Source organism: Ambystoma mexicanum, chromosome 3q (assembly GCF_040938575.1).
Source record: "Ambystoma mexicanum isolate Mex_15411 chromosome 3q, UKY_AmexF1_1, whole genome shotgun sequence".
Lineage (NCBI taxonomy): Eukaryota > Metazoa > Chordata > Amphibia > Caudata > Ambystomatidae > Ambystoma > Ambystoma mexicanum.
The window spans coordinates 198,264,920-198,286,314 of record NC_090926.1 but is presented as its reverse complement, the minus strand read 5'-3'; the positions used below and the strand labels follow the sequence as shown (position 1 = coordinate 198,286,314).

General features: G+C 49.0%; 1 long non-coding RNA gene across 1 annotated transcript in view; it reads right to left on the bottom strand.

Moving 5' to 3' along the window:
- Positions 1–3,240: 3,240 nt before the first annotated feature.
- The window catches only part of LOC138581828 (uncharacterized), a 37,551-nt gene continuing 19,396 nt past the window's right edge, over positions 3,241–21,395 (bottom strand). The window contains exons 2-4 of the long non-coding RNA XR_011304807.1: positions 4,123–4,240; positions 3,949–4,037; positions 3,241–3,579 (exon numbers count right to left, since the gene is read on the bottom strand). This is a non-coding gene — a long non-coding RNA (uncharacterized lncRNA). The remainder of the gene's footprint in view (positions 3,580–3,948; positions 4,038–4,122; positions 4,241–21,395) is intronic.

The following is a 21,395-nucleotide window of genomic DNA, read 5'->3' as shown; positions in this document are numbered from 1 at the left end:
TAGCCTATTCCGGGCTCATAGTGAAGAGTCGCCCTGAGGCTGTGTTGATTTTCTGGGGTGGAAGGGGAATAGCTGATTGGAAGGTCTCTGATTGGTGGGGCTCAGTCCGCCAACTGCAGGGGTAGTGAAGAGCATGAGGAGAATGATCCCGGCCCTGCCTTCCATGGTGATCTAGTGTACAGTGGTCCTATATAGCACCCTTCTGCCATGTTAGGTAGCCGCAATGGACTGTTAGTGGGCTAGCGTGAGAGGCATACCGGAAACCTGTAGGGTTGATGGGTAAAGGCCAGACAGACCCAAGACTTGAGTGTTGTTCTGCTCCTATGCAGTTAGCAGAGGAACTAGGGAATATGTTATCTGACGGGGGATCCCAAGATCTAACAGACTACGGAATTTTGGGTCTAGTGGGACACTGATTGGGGAGCTTAGTTATAGCTTGAGTAAAGTTCATCTGGTAACGGGTAGGGTTGGGGTGGCCATGTGAGGCAGTGCAAGGTGGTAGGATATTTTAGGGGTTTGTTCGATGTAGGGGAGAAGAGCTTAGAAGACAAACAACGGGCAAAAGTGGTCAGGAAAATAGGTGTTGGATGCCCTCTGGTACGGAGGTAATAGGTGGCCATTAGGGAAAAGGATTTGGACACACGCAGACAATACTGAGCCCGCATTTAGCCAATATTGAGTTGGTTAATAAAGGTCCCCATGAGAAAGACGGGTTCACATTGCGCGTGCCATATTGATGACTACAGGAGCGGTGAAGTTGGCATGATGTTGCAATTTTATATGTAACTAGCATAGTTAATGAGAATGGGATACGTGTTACTTTAGTGTTACTTTGTGTTTAGGTTGATAGATTTAGATTTACATGTGTACAGCAAGATAAATGTCAAAACCACCGATGAAATATACACACAATGTAGGCATGATGTGCCATATAAGCGCCTATAAACTAGGAAATGAGGAGCTTCACAATGTGCATGCGAGAAAGGAGATTTGTCATGAAGAAACCACTATAAAGAGGACACAGTAGTTTTAAACATGCATGCACTGATATACATTCAGGGGCAAATGTACAAATGTGTATGCTGATTGTTCTATCATAAATTGTTTAAACTATGCAGTCAGGGGTTGCGGGGTGAATTCTGAGTGACTGAAAAAACTGTTTGACAAGGATTGAAGGACCGAGGAAGGGCAGCTGCCACAATAATCAGATGGTCACACAGAAGCAGGCCTGTGTTTTTATGGCTTTGCAGTATCGCGGAAAGGAGAAGTAATCGTTTAAGTGCATGGTAGCTTGTTAGTTATTGTCCAAAGAAATTCCAATATCTGTTTATGGCTGAGTACTAAACCTGGGGTGAAAGGCCACCTGAAGCTAGAGTTGACCGATACTTCATGGGTGTCAAATATGTTCTCAGATTGTGTCCAGAGGTAATGCATGTTCAATTGGTAGTCGTTTAGATTAGAGTGTTTGAGGGATGGCAGCAAGTGTGGGTGGGTGAGATGGTGATCATCAGTTCAAAGGAAACTTGTCTACTACCCCCTTCCCATATTGTTTGAAGTGTCCTTGCAAACCATGTGCAGTAACATCTGGGGTTAGCAGGTTCTAGGCCAGCTGAAACTTGTAATAAATTATGTTTTTGTTTAAACGTGTAAATATGTGATGATGTCACAACCTACCACAGACAAATCTCAAAAAGGGGTGTGCTGTACCTATGAACCGATGATGGTAGTTAAGATAAAATGTGACCAATAAGAACAGAGGAATTGGAGAAGATTGGATTTCTTTTGTATATATTTTGAGCAATTTTGAGCAATCATGTGGGTGGTGGTTTGTAATAAAATATATAGGAGTGTTTGAACGGCTGCAAACATGTATATAATGTGTCAACTAGTGTGATTCAGGGAGACGGGTTAGTTTGACTCTACAGCATCATCTAGCTCCTCCCGGTTGTTTGTACAATAAACTTGCTTTATGTACAAACGTGCACTTGCTTTTCAAATGGTGGACCTGCTTTGGGTTAAAGTGATTATCCCCACATCAATAAATCACAGCATGGCATTTGAAGGCATGGAAAATGCATGAAAGTCAACGCAAAGCATTAGCAGTCATAGGAATATACGAAAAAAGGCAAAACAACCTGGGGCCAGATTACAGAAACTTTGCACCGGTCCAAGTGCAAAGTTGCATGGTATTATCACTAGGGCAAAGTTTACCCTATTTTTTTAAAACACTGACACATTAGAAGGCTATTGCAGCTTGGCATGGTATAAACACCAGTGCAAAAATTGCCCTCTCACAAAAAAGATACATTTTTACTGCATTATTGCAACAGGGCAAAGTTTGCCCTAGTGCTATTACGGAATGGTATTAGCACTAGGGCAAAGTTTGCCCTGGTGAGAAAACGCATTGAAAATGTATCTTTGCATGGTGAAATAATTGGTGAATCTGTCGCAATGGTTTTAAAAATAGGGCAAACTTTGCCCTAATGCTTACGCCAGTGCAAAGTTTCTGTAATTTGGCCCCAGGTGTCCTCCCCACACTCCTGCCGCTGGCCTCTTTCAGACAGGCCCCATATTACTTTTTCACATTGCCACTATCAATCTCTTTCTCACTCTCCACCTCTGTCTCTTCCCCTCTCTAACTATCACTCTCTCTGACTCTCTATAGCTCTCAAATAGATACACCGAACCCTGTGTGCAACAAGGATTTGGGATTTGGCAGACAAGTCTGGTGTAAAAATTATGCTTTTGATCATTTCACTGCAAAACCTAAGAGGGGAGGGCTCAGACATAGTAACATTACTTTGCATGAGGTGGCATAACATGCCATGGCATAACAACTTGGTTCAACAAATCAACATAGAAAAATGTCCCAGCAACTTAGTACAACATGGCATAGTATAGTGCATAGTGCAGCATATCAAATCTAACATTATTACAGTGCCAGGCAGGATGGAATACTTCTCATATGTATAGATGTATAGATTATGTATATTGCAAGTTGCCCCTGATTGCTTTCTTTTTGCACTCAAGGTTGTGGTGATATATAGATGAATGTTTGAGGTTGGATGTAGATGATGTATGTTACAGAAATCCGGAAAGAATGTCCAGAGAGCAAAACTGTGTTGCTTACAAAAAGTATCAATTTTTATTAACCATGATACATACATTTGCAAAGTAGTCAATTAATGACATAATACTTTAAAGACCATATTATTACATAACACAACAGCATGGGTAAACATAACACATGGCTAAAATTAGTCCATCATCGAAACCATTCATAGTGCAGCATTCAAACCATGCAACATTCAAAGTGACATTCAGCCAAACAACAATAGCTAAAAATGACAAAATTGATTCACAATCGGGAGTGAGTACAATCCCCACATCCCATTTAATTATTTTAATATTTTAGAAATTAGAAAACATACAATAGAAATGATTAAAACAATCTATCGTAAGGGTGGATCTAGGAGTGAAAATGTTGTGTAGATCACATCCCTGGAAGAAAAGCTCAACCAGTTTCGACGTAGTATGTCTATTGCACAACGTCTTCATCAGGAGATATGGGACAAAAGACTGCAAGAGAAGAGAATTACTGCATAAATATGCGGCAGTGCCCCATCTCATAGAACAGACCCAATGTATTGTGTACCCACCACGTGCCACCTATTGTAAACCATATAAAGAAAAGGTAAAATATTTAGGTGCTGGGGAAATCAAGCAGAATCAAGAGCACATCCCAGTAGCGGAGGTATATTGGGAAAAACCAGATGCAGGGGTGCCTGCTCCGCGGAGTGTGCAAAAGAGCAAACATTTGGTTGGAGACACCACGGGGAGGCTAAAAAGGAGAGAGACATATGCACCAGACCAGTTAGGGTGACTGAAAGGCCTAGAGAATAGAACCCAAGTGAGGGAGTAGGCTAGATGATAATGAGCCAAGCTGACCTCACACGATGAGCCAATCACAGACACGATGGATGAGAAAGTCTCTATACTGGAATAAATACCCACAAGGGGCTGCAGCTATTCAAGAACTGGAAAACAGTAATGGCACAAATTAGACCATAGAAAGTTGTACATTACACAGAAGAGACTTAATGTGAAAAATAAGATAATTACCTGCCAGTGCAGGAGGACTGTACTTGGTGGTGCCCAACATTAGTAAATATGATGAGATGACCTCCTAGGTGTTAGATACAGTGGGAAAGATCGTATCAGCAGGGAATTACCAGGCTAGCTGTGGAACAAATAATAGTATGAGTGTTAGCTCAAACTATGTCCACAAAAGTGAGGCAAACAGCATTGTACTGTGACAATTGGTAAATAAAACATAGGGAGTGCAAAGGCCTTCCCGAAATACATGCCAAATGACCCTGTAGTGGGCTAAAAAACAGTTGTCTATACGCTACAGCAAACAATGCTGTGACCATCTGGGGGTCCACAGAGGCCGGGGAAACCTTGGGACCAAACTACAAGAGGCAACGAAGCTAGTCAATTATTATGTCAGAATGCTCACATATACGTAATGGGCGCCTGCCTGTTGTGGAAACAGTACAGCACCAAATAACTGTCACCCGAAAACATACAGACTTACTTGGGAGAAACACTGCATGCATGTGGTACAGAGAATAGGAATAGAAACCTACAGCAGCCTAATGACTGGAGATACATACACACACCCACAAGCATGCACAAAACACTTAACATAACAGATTATCCTGTCATTGTACAGGTCGCCACCAGGTTATACACTTGAATGCACCTTAATTCATTTTGTGACTATCTTGACCTCCTACTATCCTTCCTTCCTTCTCCAACTAGATGCTCCTCTGATTCCTCTGGGTGATTTCCTCTACTCATTCCTCTGTTCCACTCCCCGCTCTTCTCAATTCCTACCATCTTACACCTGTTCCCTCTCCTCCTTCCCATGCTTCCAGTTTGTCCCTCGGCCTGAATTTTTCTTCTCTTCCACTTACTTCAGTCTCGGCTCTTCCTATTTATTCATCTGACCACTCTCTTTTTTCTTTCTTGCTTAGTCCTCCTCTCCCCTCCTTCTCCTCTTCTTTTTCTTCTACATTCTTTCATTTAGGATTTCAGTCTTTTGACACTTCCTTATTTATTTCTTCCTTAATATCTCTTCCTTCTATCGACGTCCATTCATCTTTCTCAGTTGACTCCTGCTCCTCTATGTTTCCAACTTTTTGACATTCTCGACTCTCTTTATGCTCCTCTTCTTTCTCCCCTTCACCTAAGTCATCCCAACCCTGGCTTAACCCTGCTCTTCGTTCCTTGCATAGTTCCCTACATCGCGCTCAACAAGGCTGGCGAAAATCTCTATCGCTTAACCTTTCTTCCCTTCAATCTGACTATGATGCAGCCCTTCTTCTGGCCAAACAACTCTTTTACACCACTCTTTTGGATTCTCTTTCTGCCTATCCTGGCCGCTTATTTCAGACCCTCAATCATATTCTTTCTTCCTCTGCCCCAGATCCCTCCCTCTCTTCATCCTTCCCCGCATCTACTCTTGCCCTTTACTTTTCTTTGAAAGTCACTTTTCTTTGCTCATCTATTGTCTCGTCTGCTTGGTCTTTCATTCGTCTTGTCTCTTCACCAGGCTCCTTCCCTCCCCTTCATTGTCATCCTTTTGTTCTCTCTCTGCCTCGGATATCTCCTGCTTTCTTTCCAAAGCTCACCCTACGTCCTCTCCCATCATCTCTATGCTGATGATAAGCAGCTCTTTCTCTCCTTCTCCTCTTTTTCTTCCTATATAAACTCAACTCTTACTTCTTGCAATTCATTCTTGGAGATCGGCCCACTTTCTTCATCTAAATCCCTCCAAGACTGAAGTTCTTTTCTTCCCTGCTATGACAGTGCCTCCTCCTCTTCCTTCTTCCTTTTTATCCCTTTTCCCCCTTCTTCTCTCTCCCAATTTCTCTCTCTGCCTGGAATCTTGGAGTTATTCTCAGCTTATCCCTTTCTTTCTCTCCTCATATTTCTGCTCTTTCCCACTCCTGTCGGTTCCAGCTTTTTAATATCCGTAAAGCTAGACCATTCTTTCCTTTGCTGCTACCAAAATCCTTGTTTCTTCTCCTATTTTTTCCAGACTTTTCTAATGTTCTTCTCTTCTACTTGGTCTTCCTGCAGTACATCTCTCTCCTCTTCGTTCAATCTATAACTCAGCTGCATGCCCCCTTTTCTCTTTATGCTCCCGCGATTCTATTGCTCCTGCTCTTGCCTCTCTTCAATGGCTCCATTTTGAGTCACGTCTCGTATTCAGCATTCTCTGTCTGGTTTTCAAATGCCTTCACAACCGTGCGCATCCCTACCTTTTCTCTCTTATTCCTTCCTATGTTCCATCACGTCTACTTCGCTCTCAAACTCTATTTCGTCTTACTGTTCCTTGCCCACTCTTTCTCCCTCTTGGACCCTAAACACTGGAACGGCATCCTCATTTCTCTTCGATCACTGTCTTTCTTTCCTGTCTTCCGTTCATACCTTAAAACCCATCTGCTTACTAGTTCACTTGTGTTTTTCAATTTGTTTAACATAATTTGTACCGTTTTACTTTTGTACAGCGCTTGGATGTATAGCACTATAGAAATAAAAATCAGATCACTACCTTTCCACATAGTGGATGCTTGCATGGAAAACATGTTTGTGTACTGGAGAAGGTGTTTTAGTTTTGGAAGCCAAAGGAGCATTGTTTAGAACACTCTTTCTTGGATCCAAAAACTGATTGCGGATTTCTTGGGTGCGGGCACACTATTGTTTACCAAATGTACAGCTTACACTAGTCTAGAAAAAAACAAAAAAGACATTTCCAAACTGAAAAACATGCATTCACTAGATTTCTTTAAAATGTGTTTATTTTTTTTTTATCCGACTACCACACAAATACCCAGTGCGGAGTTCCGAGCCGAGTTCCAGTCTGCCCCAGAGCTCTGCTGTGTGAGGACGTGATTTTTGAATCGGTGACCCACTTCTGTGTACGCGGTGTTCACCTTTAAGAAAAGAACAAGCCCAACTGCCCTTTAAAAAGCTTGTGGCCACGCGGAGCGCGCGCGCAGTTCCGAGCTGAGTTCCAGTCTGCCCCAGAGCTCTGCTGTGTGAGGACGTGATTTTTGAATCGGTGACCCACTTCTACTGTGTACGCGGTGTACACCTTTAAGAAAAGAACAAGCCCAACTGCCCTTTAAAAAGCTTGTGGCCGCGCGGAGAGCGCGCGGAGTTCCGAGCTGAGTTCCAGTCTGCCCCAGAGCTCTGCTGTGTGACGACGTGATTTTTGAATCGGTGACCCACTTCTACTGTGTACGTGGTGTACACTTTTAAGAAAAGAACAAGCCCAACTGGCCTTTAAAAAGCTCGTGGCCACGTGGAGCGCGCGCGGAGTTCCGAGCTGAGTTCCAGTCTGCCCCGGGGAGCTGGGGGCTGACGGCTCTACCAAGGCTCCACCAAGGTCTTCAAGGACTTTAAGGGCATCTTATGCACCGAGGACCGAGAGGTAGGATCCCTTGTGCTTCTTTGTGCCCATCGGCACCTTCTGTGAACTTGTGAACTGCAGGCAGAGCCGTTATAACTCTGCGCCTCCCTCTGTCCCCCCTGGCTCAAGCCTCCCGGATTCTCGTATCTGTGAGTCGGCGGAAAACAGCCTACCCGGCGGCAAGCTACTGACTTTGCTTTTCCCTTCCCTTCCCTTCCCTTCGCCTTTCCTGTCGTCCCCTTCCTGCCTCCGGCAAGTTCCCCCCCTTTTTCTTTTCTCGCACCCCTTTCTCCCTTCCCATCGTTTGCCCTCTCTTTGCTTCCCTCCGCAACCTCCCCCTTTTTTGTTCCCCCCCGTCCCTTCCTCTTCCCCTTCCCCTGTCTTACCTGCGATGGAAGAAGACCTGGATCAGCGTCTCCTAAGGAGCCGCACAAAAAAGACTCTATTGACTGCAACTTCATTGGTGTCCTGTAGCGCTGCTGGCTCCGCCCTGCTACCATCCCCGGCGAGAGCCCCAGCGTCCTGTAACCCGCCTCCTCGATCAAACTTGGGCAACTCACAATCAGGGGACCATAAAGAATCTCTATTGCCCGTTAGAGGCAATGACCACGGGCAAACACCAGTACCCCACCCGTTGGTCCAAGGCACTACGTCTGCAGTGTCTCTTTTTGCCCTGCCCAGGGACCCATGGACTTCTCTGTCTCCAAAGGATCCCAAAGACAGAGCACTTGGATGTCTTCCGGGCTACCATCAGTCTTTGTCAACAGAACCCGCTATTGCCCGCCCTCCCACCACCTCGGCGAGTGACTAGTCCTGTGCGGGGGCCGGAGGGCCCCTGTCAGGAGGTCTGGGGGTGGGCCAAGCGGCAATTGGAGCCCCATTTGCTTCTCAACTCCTCACATCTCCGGCTGCCATCCTGGAGCTACGGGATGCCCGGCCGTCAACCAACCTCCAAGAAGGTTCAATTGGCTCTGCTCTGACTCAGCAGCCAAAAGACGCATTGCGTCCACTCCACCCGGACACCAACCCACCCGCCCAGGTCCAGATCTCCATCTCACATAACATTCTGGCCGCCCAGACCATCACGGCCTTGATCCACCCGGTTGCGGTGGGTCTACCGGGCAACCTCGACCACGTTGGTGCAGGGCTCCCATGGAATCCAGCGGTCTCTGCTACGCCGGATGAGACCATCCAGCCATCTGCATTGGACGTTCTCACGTCATCCGGGACGGTTGTGGCTACAGCCCCTCCCGGCAACACCTCCGACACCGGGGAAATAAGGGCGTCTGATATATCGCCCCCAGTCTTGCACAATCAATCAATTTCCTCGAATCCTCTTCTAGAGGAGCTCAGCGAGGCAGACTCTGACCCCTGCTCTGTAACCTCGGACACGTGCAGCCGTAAACTGACTCCCCACCAAAAGAAAAAAAGATCAATCTTTAAAAAAAATGGCAATTCTGCACCTAAGTCCCTAGTAACACTATCCACAGCCAAATCTATGGCCGCCACCACAGGAAAACAGCAGAACCTGTCACGTCCTCCTTCAAAAGTCTCCAGACAGACCAAAAAGGCTGCTCCACAGCAAGGCCAAAAGAAGGAGAGCCACACAAAACCTGCTCTACCTATCCCACTTCTGTCTACCGCTTTGCTGAATTTCTTCCAGACGCAAGGCAAAAGGAAACTGTCCAACGACTCGGAACTTTCGGATGCGGAAATCCTTGAAGCTCTGGATGAGACGCCACTGGCTTCTAAGTCCAGGAAAACTACCGCTCTCGCCAACCCCCAGGACACACCAGCCGGGCAAGTCCCCGCCCCCCCCCCGTCTGACCTGGGACTCGATCATCTGGTCACCACGATCCCAATAGTCCCAGCAGTCGTCCAGCCGAAGGCATTGTCGCTAGCCACGCCAAGGCGGGAGGTTTCTTCCTTAATTCTACCAGAGAACTCTCAGGCGAAGGCTCCGTCGCCACCGATTCTAAGGCCGGCGGTTACCATAACGATTGATCCATTAAGTAACACAAGGGCCTCATACCAGCCCCTTTCGGAAATCTTTGACTTGTTGCAGCCCAAAGCGGGCCCACAGAGAGAAATGTCTCCCCAACTCTGGGCAAAGAACAACTTAACGACTCCGTTTCCTGCTGAGAGGCACCAAGACGCCTTGGTTCACCCATCACACCTGGATGATTCTAAGGCCCAAACAAGGGACCCAACTCCAAGGCCCTTCAGCACGCTTGACCCTGGAGACTGTAATTACAGGCGTAGGCATTCACTGGCGAACCCTTCATCTCTAGGAGCAAGGGACATGACAGCGAGTGGAAGATCAGACTTCTCCTCACCATCTCAGAAAGACTCACCCAACACCAGAAAAGATCTGACAACAATCATGTCTGCAATCACTATCTCCATGGCCCCCTTCTGTAAGCTGTACGAAACGCTAAGTGACATCTCTAAAGCCATCTTAGCGAGCATACAGTCGAAGCTAACCTTCCTGGAAGGCTATATAACAGCCATCGACCTGAAGTACGAAACCCTGCACTTAACAAAAAAGAGGTGGTAGCCCTAGCACCGGACATGTCTGTGGCCTCTTCGACAACAAAAGTCTCTCTACCACCGCCGACAGTGCATAAATCAACACAGACGACTCAGGTAAAGCAGCTAAATGAAATTGCTCCAGTATTCTTGCATAAAGCAAAATTACCCCCAACGTCTAATCTGTCTACACCGACTTTAAATCTGGCCTTGGCAAGCAGTCCGGGCCCGATCCAACATCCGATTAACGGAAAGAAAGTCTTGAAATTAGCTGTGAACGATCAATCAATGCCACCAGGCTGTAAACCAAACCAACGTAGCCCTCCACGGGAGGGCTTGACCTCCAACTCCAGAGTTCCCGGAAGTGCGGCTCAAAATTTCACGCGATCAGGCTCTGTGACGGACCTTACCCAGTCCCCTAGATCGACAGAACAATTCCTGAATTCAGGCCTACTATCGGCGACGTCGCTTGGCAAGGTGCAATCCGCTCCCGAGAAAGGACCAATCTCTCGTGAGACCTTGACAACTTCTCCCTCTGGCCGTAACTCGAACTCCAGAGCAGACCCTCTCTCATGTCCGATGGAGGCCCCTGAGCTGAATAAACCGGCACGGATCCGACATACTGATGAGCCATCAAGATACTCGCCTGATTTCCAAAGCAGACCCAGTGCGAGAAATCAATCAGCCAGGTCGCCGCGGCAAGGGGCGCGGACAGCCAGAAACGTAACAGACAAACTTACTGTCTGTATGAGGGGAAATTCTACGCGCCTTTTCAAAATAGAGCAAATTTCCAGCAAAGATAAGTACATCATCTTGAATAGAAGAACTGTGTTAAAAATTACATCGGCTACACCCTCGCTAAGCAAACTAAATTCGGAAGACTTTAAAAGGGTTGAGCCTTATCATAGAGACAACAAAGCCAAAGCATACCTGCACATTTATTCTTCTGCAATTCAAGACATATGCCGCCTAGCCAGCGATGAACATAAAGAGCAAGGCCTGCTGCTGTCTGAAATAAAGACTCTGGATCTTAAGAACAGTACCCAGGAACGACAATCTAAAAAGGAAGAACTGGTGTCCACAGTCCTTCCCAACGTCAAACCGATCGAAGAGACGCACTGATGTCTCACTTTACCTATCCATCAAGAATCCCGAAGCTGCGGCAAGATTCACCTGAATGTCCCATAAGATCCTCTGGGGGCTCTCCTGACCCACCTCGAGTAGTATCGCAAACTCACCATCGGTCTCAAGATACGCAAGAAACATCCAGGCACCGCCCGCGGTATTCCCCAAATCAGCGATCCCGTGCGGCTCAAAGAAAGCGAAGCTGGAGAGACCAATCCCCACGAAGAGACCAGGCAACTCACAGATCTGGTGTGCAATTCAAATTACCACCGTCGTCAGTTCTTAAAAAACCCGCTCCTCATGCCGGCCCTTGGGACTGGATAAAGGGGGCTCTATCTTTACACCGCCTTAGATAGAAATTACCGAAAGAAGCCGACATCCAACTGCGTCAAAAGTCCTTGTCGTTGGCCTCCTGGAACACCAGAGGTCATGTTCATCTGACTGACCACAACACTTTCGACCTGGGTCAATTTGATATTTTCTGTTTGCAAGAAACATGGCTCCAGGATACACCCTCAATGGATGGGTATGACATTGTGATCGCGCCAGCTGTAAAAGGGCTGTTAGGCCGTCCCTCAGCAGGCCTTCTCATCGGAGTACGGTCAGATCAAAATCTAAAACTGATCAGGACCACAGCTAGATCATATGGGGTACTGGCGGTCCTAATTGAATGGAACCCCGCCTCTGAACCTTTAAATCCACGGTCAAAGCAATCCTCATCCCTGCCACTCGCTTTGATCACTACATACTGGAATCCTCAAAGAACATCAACGCCACTCTTTTGTCAAACCATGGCGGAGGTCATTGATGAGATCCTTATCGAATGGAACACTCCCTTCGTACTCGTATGTGGTGATCTCAACGCGAAGTGTGTCGAGCAGAAGAAAGACTCTAAAAATTCAACCGAGGCAACAGATGCGGAGCACAGAGGCCAAGCTTGGATGACCCTCATGACATCCAGGAATTTACACAACGCTGCCTGGATCCGTGAAGGGCAGTCCCATCTCCCGACCTGGGAGAGGGGCCGGTCGACAGCTACTTTGGACTACATTTTTGCGTCACAAGCTCTGTGTGCAGCAATTCAAGACTTTCAAGTGGTCAAAACGGCTTCCAGAGACCACAATATGCTAACTATTTCATGGAGCTCTCCTGCGCATAATTCAACTTACTATTTACCATCGGTTGAAACAAATCCCCAACAATCGCGCCTTCGACTGACTTTGGCCAATATTAGATCTATTACCGACCAGTACATTGCGGAATTTGGGACTGATCAACCTCTTGCTCCACCCATCAGGCCGGACTACCTCCCCATGTTCCTTAAATACAGGCATCACTCGGCAGCGGGCCCGCCTATCCCCAAATCGTGCAACAACCAGTACGACAGGCAAACAGCTGGGAAGAAAAACGTCTTGAGAACTCTCAGAAGACGCGCCAAGGCAGACAGCACCGCTGCTGCATGGGATCGCTGGAGAACTGAAAAGAAAGCCTACAAATCATGGATCAGAGCACGTCGAGCTGTCTTATACCAACAAGACGCAGAATCAATGATGAAAGTCCTAACTGCAAAGAAAACGGCTGATTTTTGGTCCTTGGTAAATGCTTCACAAGGATCCACAACTTTTAGAATGAGCAACTCAGTTCCGGAACAAGTCTGGGTCACGTTTTCACCGACCTTTTTGCTAGCCCGAGCCAGGATACGATCCCGTCTCTTGATTCCTCCGCAGCGCCTTGGATCGATCTCTCAGCAATATCAGACATAAGCACAGCCATCCAAAAGTTAAAATCATCAAGAGCTCCAGGCACGGATGGCCTGTCGAATATAGATCTAAAGAAGCACTGAATGGGCTGCCTTCATGGGCATTCTGTTTGACCACTGCAGAACTACCAGACAGATCCCATTATCGTGGTGCAAAGCAACCATCATACCAATTTTCAAACAAGGAAGCAGAGAAGCCCCGGAAAATTATCGCCCGATTGCCCTACTGGACATTATGGGAAAACTGTTTGCCACTCTTCTTTTGGATCACTTCCACCGCTGGGAGAAAGCAGCCCCCTGCAGTGATCCCTACCAACTAGGCTTCAAGAAAAATGGCAGCACCGCATTGAACATTCTCATACTCACAATCCTAAAAGCCAAAATAAAGCAGGGCGCCCCTACGGTGTACGCGGCTTTCATCGACCTTTCTCAGGCTTTCGACAAAGTTGACCGACCAAGATTGTGGAGAAAGCTGGAAAACTGGAAGTGTCCACCTGCTGTACTACAGCCAATAATAGCCCTTCACACCAATACCTCACTCAACGTCCGACTGAATAAACAGGGGGCCCTGTCTAGAGATATCCAAGCGCATAGAGGAGTTAAACAAGGCTGTCCCCTGGCTCCGGCACTCTTCGTGGCTTTTTTGGGGGACTATAAAGACTCGGAAGTTCTGGTGCGTAGCTTCCCTCCGAAGTTCGGCAATTCCCCCCTGTCCCGTCTGCTTTACGCCGACGATATGATCCTGTTCGATCAAACTCCGATCGGCCTTCAACGGCAGCTGGACAATCTGGCAACCTACATGACCACCAACAATCTCCAAATAAACCAGACTAAAACCAAAATTATGGTGCTGTCCTCTTCTCGCCACCCTCCGAAAACCACCCGGTCTTGGTCAGTGTGCGAAACTAGAATCGAAGTGGTCCAACAATTTAAATATCTAGGTGTGTTCATAGATGGGTCATCTCAAGAACTCAAAATGCAGCAACATCTCTGGGCTAAAACTAAACAACTGACTTCCCAACTACGAGCACTTGACAGTAAGTATGGCAAATTCTCATTAGTGCCGGCCATTCATTTCTACAAGGGAAAAATGGTCCCCGCACTGACCTATGGCATGGATGCCATGTTCACCGTACCACCCCAACTATGGCGAAAACTAGAGGCCTATATATGGAAGTCTTTTTTAGGCCTTCCGAATGCTATTCCTATTGAAGCGATCAGACGAGAGTTGGGCCTTCTGTCGCTAAGCGCCACCGTCAGTGGGGCCGCACTTGCCCTATTTAGGAAAACCTTAATTAAAGACAGCTTGCCAATCTTTAAAATTATTGGGCAGGAATTGGAATCAACTAACACCAAGACGGTCCAAAAATGGGCACACCTTCAAAAAACCAAACTGGAAGACCTGCAATGTTCACTCAATGACTTGATAACGAACCCGCAAAGAGTAAGTGAAAAACTGAAACTGCAGGATTGGATTACCACCATTGAAAAAGCTGCTTCCATCAAGTGCCTAAACCACCTTCCACCAACCTATAATAAATTGAAACTTCCTCTGGCGTACTGTCTGAGATTCCCAGACAAAAAACTGCGCTCAACATTTTTAAGGGCACGTTTAAAATTGCTCCATACTCGAGAAATCCTAGGGAGAAGACGGCTGGCCAGCTCAATTACATGCAGACTGTGTGAAGACCCTGATTCTGTCGAGAACATTCGCCATCTTCTCCTAAACTGCCCGGCTTTGAAGCAAATTCGCACTCCGTTTTTGACTCCGCTATGGCTTGACTCGGTCCTGATCGATGAGCACATGTGGTGGTGCCGTTTGATATCTGGCGAAAAGTCCCAAAGGGCGGTAGTCACGGCCAAAATATTGGAAGCAGCCTTCATCAAACTCGGCGTCGTAACTTAAAGCGACCGGCCGCTCTTGGATTTTCAATGGACATTTTTCTAATTACAGAGGATTTTCTCCCTGTTCAATTTTGAGAACACCTTTGAATTTAATACCTTGAGACTTACCTTTACGCACTTTCTGACGTACATCAACTGTAATTAACAACTTCTTGTAAAAATCATTTTTCCCTTGATTACATACAAGTAAATAAAAAATAAAAAAAATAAAAATACCCAGTGATTTTTGTGTTTTTTTCACAGGATACATTTCTAAAGCTGTTATATGCTTGTCAACCTGCTTATGATATGATATGATATGGCATTTATAACGTGCCTATACACAAGTGTTTCAAGGCGCGACGAGGCAAGGGGGGGGAACAAGGGGAGGACAAACAATGATCCTACTAGGCCAGGTGTCATTCAGATCGCGCAAGTGCAAGGGAAGGGAGGAAAAAGGAAAAGTGCGAAGGGGGAAGGGAGAGGGGAAGTGCAGTACATGGGAAGTGGAATAAATATGACACATAAATAGCCAGCTAGTGGCAAGTGCAAGTAAGTGCAGACGGAAGTGCTAGAAGGGGGGGACTGAAGGGATACAGAAAAAGGTCCCCAAGTGCAGGGGTTGCCAGGGAGGCAGTGCAGGTGGGTAATTGACGGGGCCTGGGCCAGAGATCAAAAGGGTGGCCAGGTAGCCAGTGCAATTTCGGTCAGGAATTCAGCAAGTCTGAGGTAAACAAATTTCCGTGAAATGCTATCTTGAAGATTCTGGCCCAGGAGTCCTCGGAAATCTCTTCCCCTGCTAGGTTGTTCCAAAACATACAAAAGCTCCTTCTGCCTTGAAGATCGTAGGTGTTTAAGATTTTGTACATGTTGGACACTGCCCCCTTCCTTGAGGTCGCCAGGTCGAGGAGTTTCTCGAAGGGGGTCAGCTATCTCCTCAGGTTCGGGCCCCATGACGGGTTGCAGAGGATGTCCTTCAGGCGGAGGTATTCGAAGATGGACAGCGTCCCTCAGGTCCTCGTATGTTTGGAATTCCCCTTCTCTGAACAGCTGCCCCGCCCATTCCATTCGCTTATCCGACCATTCCTGGGAGTGCCGGAACCCCCTGCCTCCCAATCTAAGGGGGTGGCCCCAGAGAGAGGTCATCAGGGACGGCCAGGTGGTGAGGTGAGCAGTCCGGGGGCCCTCTCTCCAAATGTCCCAGAGGACTCCCAGGGTCAGGTGGGACCTTAAGTGTTGCGGAATTGACCTTCGAGGGGCCCACAAGAGGTCTCAGACCTTCAGGGGATGGGCGTCCATGTCTTCCAAGTATGTCCAATACGTCCCCATTCCCTTTTTCATATGCTCCAGTAGGACGCGCAGTTGGGCGGCACAAAAGTAGAGGTGAAAGTCCAGGAGCCCAAATCCCCCCTCCTCCCTAGGCAGAGTCAAGGCGGTCCTTCCTATTCTCGGGGTTTTCCCCTGCCACACAAAGTCCCGGACCCCCTTTTGCAGCTCTCTAAAAGTCTGAGCTGTGATGTTGGTTGGAAGAGCCGTGAAGAGATAGAGAAGCCGTGGTAATATATTCATTTTTACTGCAGTCATTCGGCCATACCACGATAGGATCATCTTGTCCCATTTCCTCAAATCTGATTTGATCCCTGCCATCATGGGGTCATAGTTAGCGGCGCTCAATTTCGATATATCTCTGGTGAGGAGTACCCCCAGGTACCGTACAGCGGCCTTCTCCACTTTAATCCCGTGAAACCAGTCCAGAAGGTCGAGCCCCGGGTCTATTGTCCTCATAGGGAGCAAGACAGATTTTGCGGCATTTATCTTCAGACCTGAGAAGTGACCGAACGCGGCCACCAGTGCCAGGAAGGGGGGAAGTGATGCGCCAGGGTCCACCAGATATGCCAAGATGTCATCTGCAAACAGGGAAAGTTTGAATTCAACGTCCCCCCTTCTGATCCCCCTGAAGTCCGGGTGAGCTCTAATTGCTATTGCCAATGCCTCCATCGTGAGGACGTATATCGGGGGGAGAGAGGGCAGCCCTGCCTTGTCCCTCGGGAGAGTGGGAATGGTTCGGACAGACTCCCGTTCACCCGAACCCTTGCCGTGGGGGCCCTGTAGAGGGCGGTCACCCAGCTCATGATGTGGGGCCCGAAGCCCATCCTCTGGAGGAGGAGCCCCATGTATCGCCACTCGACCCTGTCGAAGGCCTTCTCCGAGTCCAGGGAGAGGACACATGCTTTTAGCCCCAACATCTGGGCAAAGTGGAGCAGGTCTATTGTCTTGCGTATATTGTCCGACCCTTGCATTCCCGTAATAAAGCCCACTTGGTCACCATGGATTAGCTTTGGCATAATTCCCTCCATCCGCCTCCCCACCACCTTGGCCAGAATCTTGACATCAATATTTAACAGAGATATGGGGCGATATGAGGAGCACTCCGCAGGGTCCCTCCCCTCCTTGGGCAGAACTGCTATTATGGCCCCCATCATGGACTCGGGGAGGATGCCATCCTCCAGCACAGCATTGAAGACTCTTGCTAAGAACAAGGCCAGGGTGGAGCGGAATCTTTTATAGAAATAGACGGTGAAGCCGTCATCCCCGGGGGAGGTTCCCACTTTCATCCCACCTATCACCTTGTCAATCTCATCCTCTGTCACCGGGCCCTCCAACCCCTCTGCCATCTCCCGCGAGAGGGATGGGATCTGTAAGGAGTTTAGGAAATCCTCTATCTGGGTATTGTAGAGGGTTCTGTAGTATTGGTGAAAGGCCTCTCCTATGTGGGAGTCGCCGCGGCTGAGATGTCCCTGGGTATCCCTCACCTCCTTCACCCTTCTGCTTCTCTGGACTTCCCTTAGCTTCCAGGCTAGGATCTTATCCGCTTTGTCCCCCTTCTCATAGTATTTTTGTTTTACCATTAAGAGGCTCCTCTCAGTTTTGTGTAGGAGCAGATCTTTCAGTTGGAGCCTGTAGTCCTCCAGTGCAGCCACACGGTCATTCTCTAAAGCCTGGTCCGGGGATCCCCCCCGGCTGGAGACAGGCTATTTTACCCCGCAGGGCTTTCTCCTGGGCTTCCCTCTCCTTCTTCTTCATGGAGCCTATTTTGATGAGGACTCCCCGTAGGGTTGCCTTAAAGGCGTCCCAAAGTGTGTGCATGGCCACCTCTCCGTTATCATTGAACTCAAAGAATTCCGCTATGGAGTCGAGGATCTCCTGGGCCAGTACCTCATCTCTTAATAGGGCATCATTGCATTTCCAGCGCCCTCTACGTTCTTCACACCAACCCAGCGCTAAGGTGATTCGGACCATGTCGTGGTCCAACCAGGGGACTGGGTCTATCCGTTAGCCTGCTACATATGGAATGAGGACTTCGTCCACCAAGATGTGGTCGTTTCTCGAAAATGAGTTATGAATAGCTGAGTAGCAGGTAAAGGAGGGGGTCCCTACTCTGGGAGATGGGATCGTATCCGACAGTCCCAGGTCCTCGTTAACCCTCTGGAAGTGCTGCGCCATGGCCTCATCCGCGGGTCTGAGGTTCTGGGGGCCAACCCGTCTTCTGTCTATAGTTGAGTCTAGGACCATGTTGAAATCTCCCCCCACCACCAGTGGGCCCTGCACGAACAACCTCAATTTGTCCCCTACCTCCTCCCAGAATTGGGCTTGGCCTTCGTTAGGACTATACATAGTAGACTATACACTACTGCTAGAGTCAAGGGGGAGCCCTGCAAGGAACCCCTCACCATCGGGTACCGACCCTCGGGGTCTCGCTGGATGGCCTCCTTCTCAAAGTCCATGTCCCTCGCCACCAATATGGCCACCCCTCTTTTTTTGGCCTTGTGGGAGGCGTGAAAGACCTCCCCAATTCTTCCCCCTCGCATTCTAGGCTCTTTTCCCTTTGCCCAGTGTGTCTCTTGCAGAAAGAGCAGGTCCAGTTTCGCCCTCCTAAACTCCCTATGAACCAGGGACCTCTTCGTGGGGGTGTTCAGCCCCCGCACGTTAAGGGTGCCCACACCCAGGGCCAGCCGGGCATCAGCCATGATCTATGTTTTCCTCTCTGTTAGCCACTGTCATTGCATCATTACTCCCTTCTTGCTCCCCTTGTTTCATCTTTTGGACACTTTCGGAACCTTCCTCCAACTGCCCCCCAAACCCTTTCCCCAACAAACAAACCCCAACTAGTTTGTACTCCCCCTCCCCCCACCCCGGCGTCCAGCCAGTTAGTGCTGCCATTTCTGGCATTTTGGCCGGACCACCAGCCCACCTTCCTCGGCCAGGCAATCGTTTCAAAAACACCTATCTTCTTGAGCCCCCTCTCCCTCCCCTCGTCCCCCCGGTTGGCCCCGCCATACTTGCTCTACTGGGGGATTCAGGGAACTACTTAGACTTCAGTTTCTCATTTCCAGACCAACAAGTGGTCATACTCCAGTACACGTCCCCATGTTCACGGCCGGGATACCAGTCGTTCATCCCTCGGAGTCATTCCGTTCTCCCTCCTTTGTCGGGGAGGGTGTGTTCATCTTCCTGAATTTCCTTGGGCCAGATTTCTTCCTTCTTTCACTCGACGGGCCCTGGCCTTTTGTTCCACCCGAAACGGGTCCAGTTGGTCCCCTCCGAGGGGCCGGGTCCGTCACGTAGTCCTGGATGGCCCCCTTGATGTCCTCTTCGGTGATCAATGTCGTCCGCTGACCCAGGTATTCGAAGGTTAGAGAGAAGGGGTAGCCCCATCTGTATCGTACCCACTTCTCTTTTAACAGCTGTGTGAGAGGGCAGCACATCCTGCGCTTGGCCAAAGTATATGCGGAGAGGTCCTGGAAGATGGAGACCTGGGAGTTGTTATACGTAACTTCCTGAGCTTTTCTGGTGGCCGCCAGCACCCGTGTCTTGTCGGCATAATAGTGGAACCTGACCAGAATCGATCGAGGTCCACCCGCACGTCCCCCCTCCCTGTGCACCCGATCAAATATGAGTTCAGTGGTCATCTCATCTCCAAAGAGGAGAGCAATAATGTCTCGCACCACTCGGGTGACCTCTCTCTCCGTCTCCCCCTCTGCCCCAGGGACCCCACAGAATCTGAGGTTGTTTCTCCGTTCCCTGTTTTCAAAATCATCCATTTGTCTCGACCTCTCCTCCTCCCGTTTTTCAAGACCGGATAGCCTCATGTCCATCTCCACCTCCAGGGTCGCTGAGGATGACTGGTTAGATTCAACCTGAAGGAGCCTGTCCTCCACTTTGTCTATTCTTTGGCCAATTTTGTCAAACCTTTGGGCAAAGTCGGAGGCCATGTCTCTTATCTCCTGCAAAATGGAGGCGAAGCCCCTTTCCATTGCCTCCGCCGAGGGCACAGAAGCTTCAGACTGGGCCATTACACTGTAGTGGGGCGGGCTGAAAGCGCGAGGACTGGATTCTTGGTAACAATATTTTTGTAGCTTTCTCTGCCAGCCCATCTGATTGCCCCCCGCTTACCGTTGAGTGTGCCTTTCTCCTGCGGGGGCTACAAAGTCACCTAGCGTGTCCGCTGATAACTCGCTCTCCCTTCCTTGGGCCTACTGGGTGTCCGAGTGAACGCTGTCGGGCGAGCACACGCCCCGCCGGCCTCCGGCAGGGGCCTCACACCCAGAGCAGGGGTCGTGGGGCCTTCGGGGTCCTCTGCGCACTCCAGTGAGGGGGGGGGAACTCTTCGTTCCCTCCGGGGTGGAGAGCCGATGCTCCGACCCGCCTGTGGTGTTGGTGGCGTCCCTCGCGGGGACGGTCGTCGGGCCCGGGGAAAGGCAGGTGAGGCCCCTCCTTCGCGGGTCCCCGGCGGTTCACGCCACCCAATCGGGAGCCGCGGGAGAAGGTCGTCGCCGCGTATGCAGGTGGTGGACTCGGTCCGCGGAGGGAGATGGATTCGCTGCTCTTCAGACATCTCGCATGGGGCGCCAGGCACGGCGCGGAGGCAGACCTCTGGATTAGGCAGCCCACGGCTCCTCCCCCGCCCAGTTCTCCGGAGGCGGTTTTGCCGCCGAGGCCGCGGCTCTGGATCTCAGCCTTCCGGGGGGCCTCAGATGCCGCTGTTTCTCTCGGTGGGGGCCCCGGGGGTTAACTGCCCGTGCCGGCTCCTTCGTTCTCCGTGGGAGGGTCTCAGGGGGGGCTCAATCCCCAGTTCGACCTGGCCGCTGACGGAGCGCGGGATTCAGGCTGCTATTGCCTGTGCGCCCCCTGGTGGCCTCCGCAGGGCATTTTTAATGGTAAAGCCAACTGGAGTATGCTCTTACATGGGGATATTGCCATATTTTGGTAGATCAAGCGTGGACATGATTTCTTATATTATCATTACTGGCATTATGCGTAAAGCAAATATGAATATGTGCTAAAATGGGAATACTGGCATATGTTGGTGCAGCCAGCATGGAAATGTATTGGTGCAGCCAGCGTGACTTTTTTTTTATAGCCGCATATATTGTGGGCAAAAGCAACCTGAAAATGTCTTGCCGAAATGCTTCTCTACACTGTTGGTGACTTTTTGCACCTTTTAAGTCACTATTTTAAAGAAATTCTCTGGGTGGGATGCCTCCTAACACCTCTTAATTGGTTCAAGCTCCCACGCTACGCTCTGTCACACTGGCATATTTGGGGGAAATATTT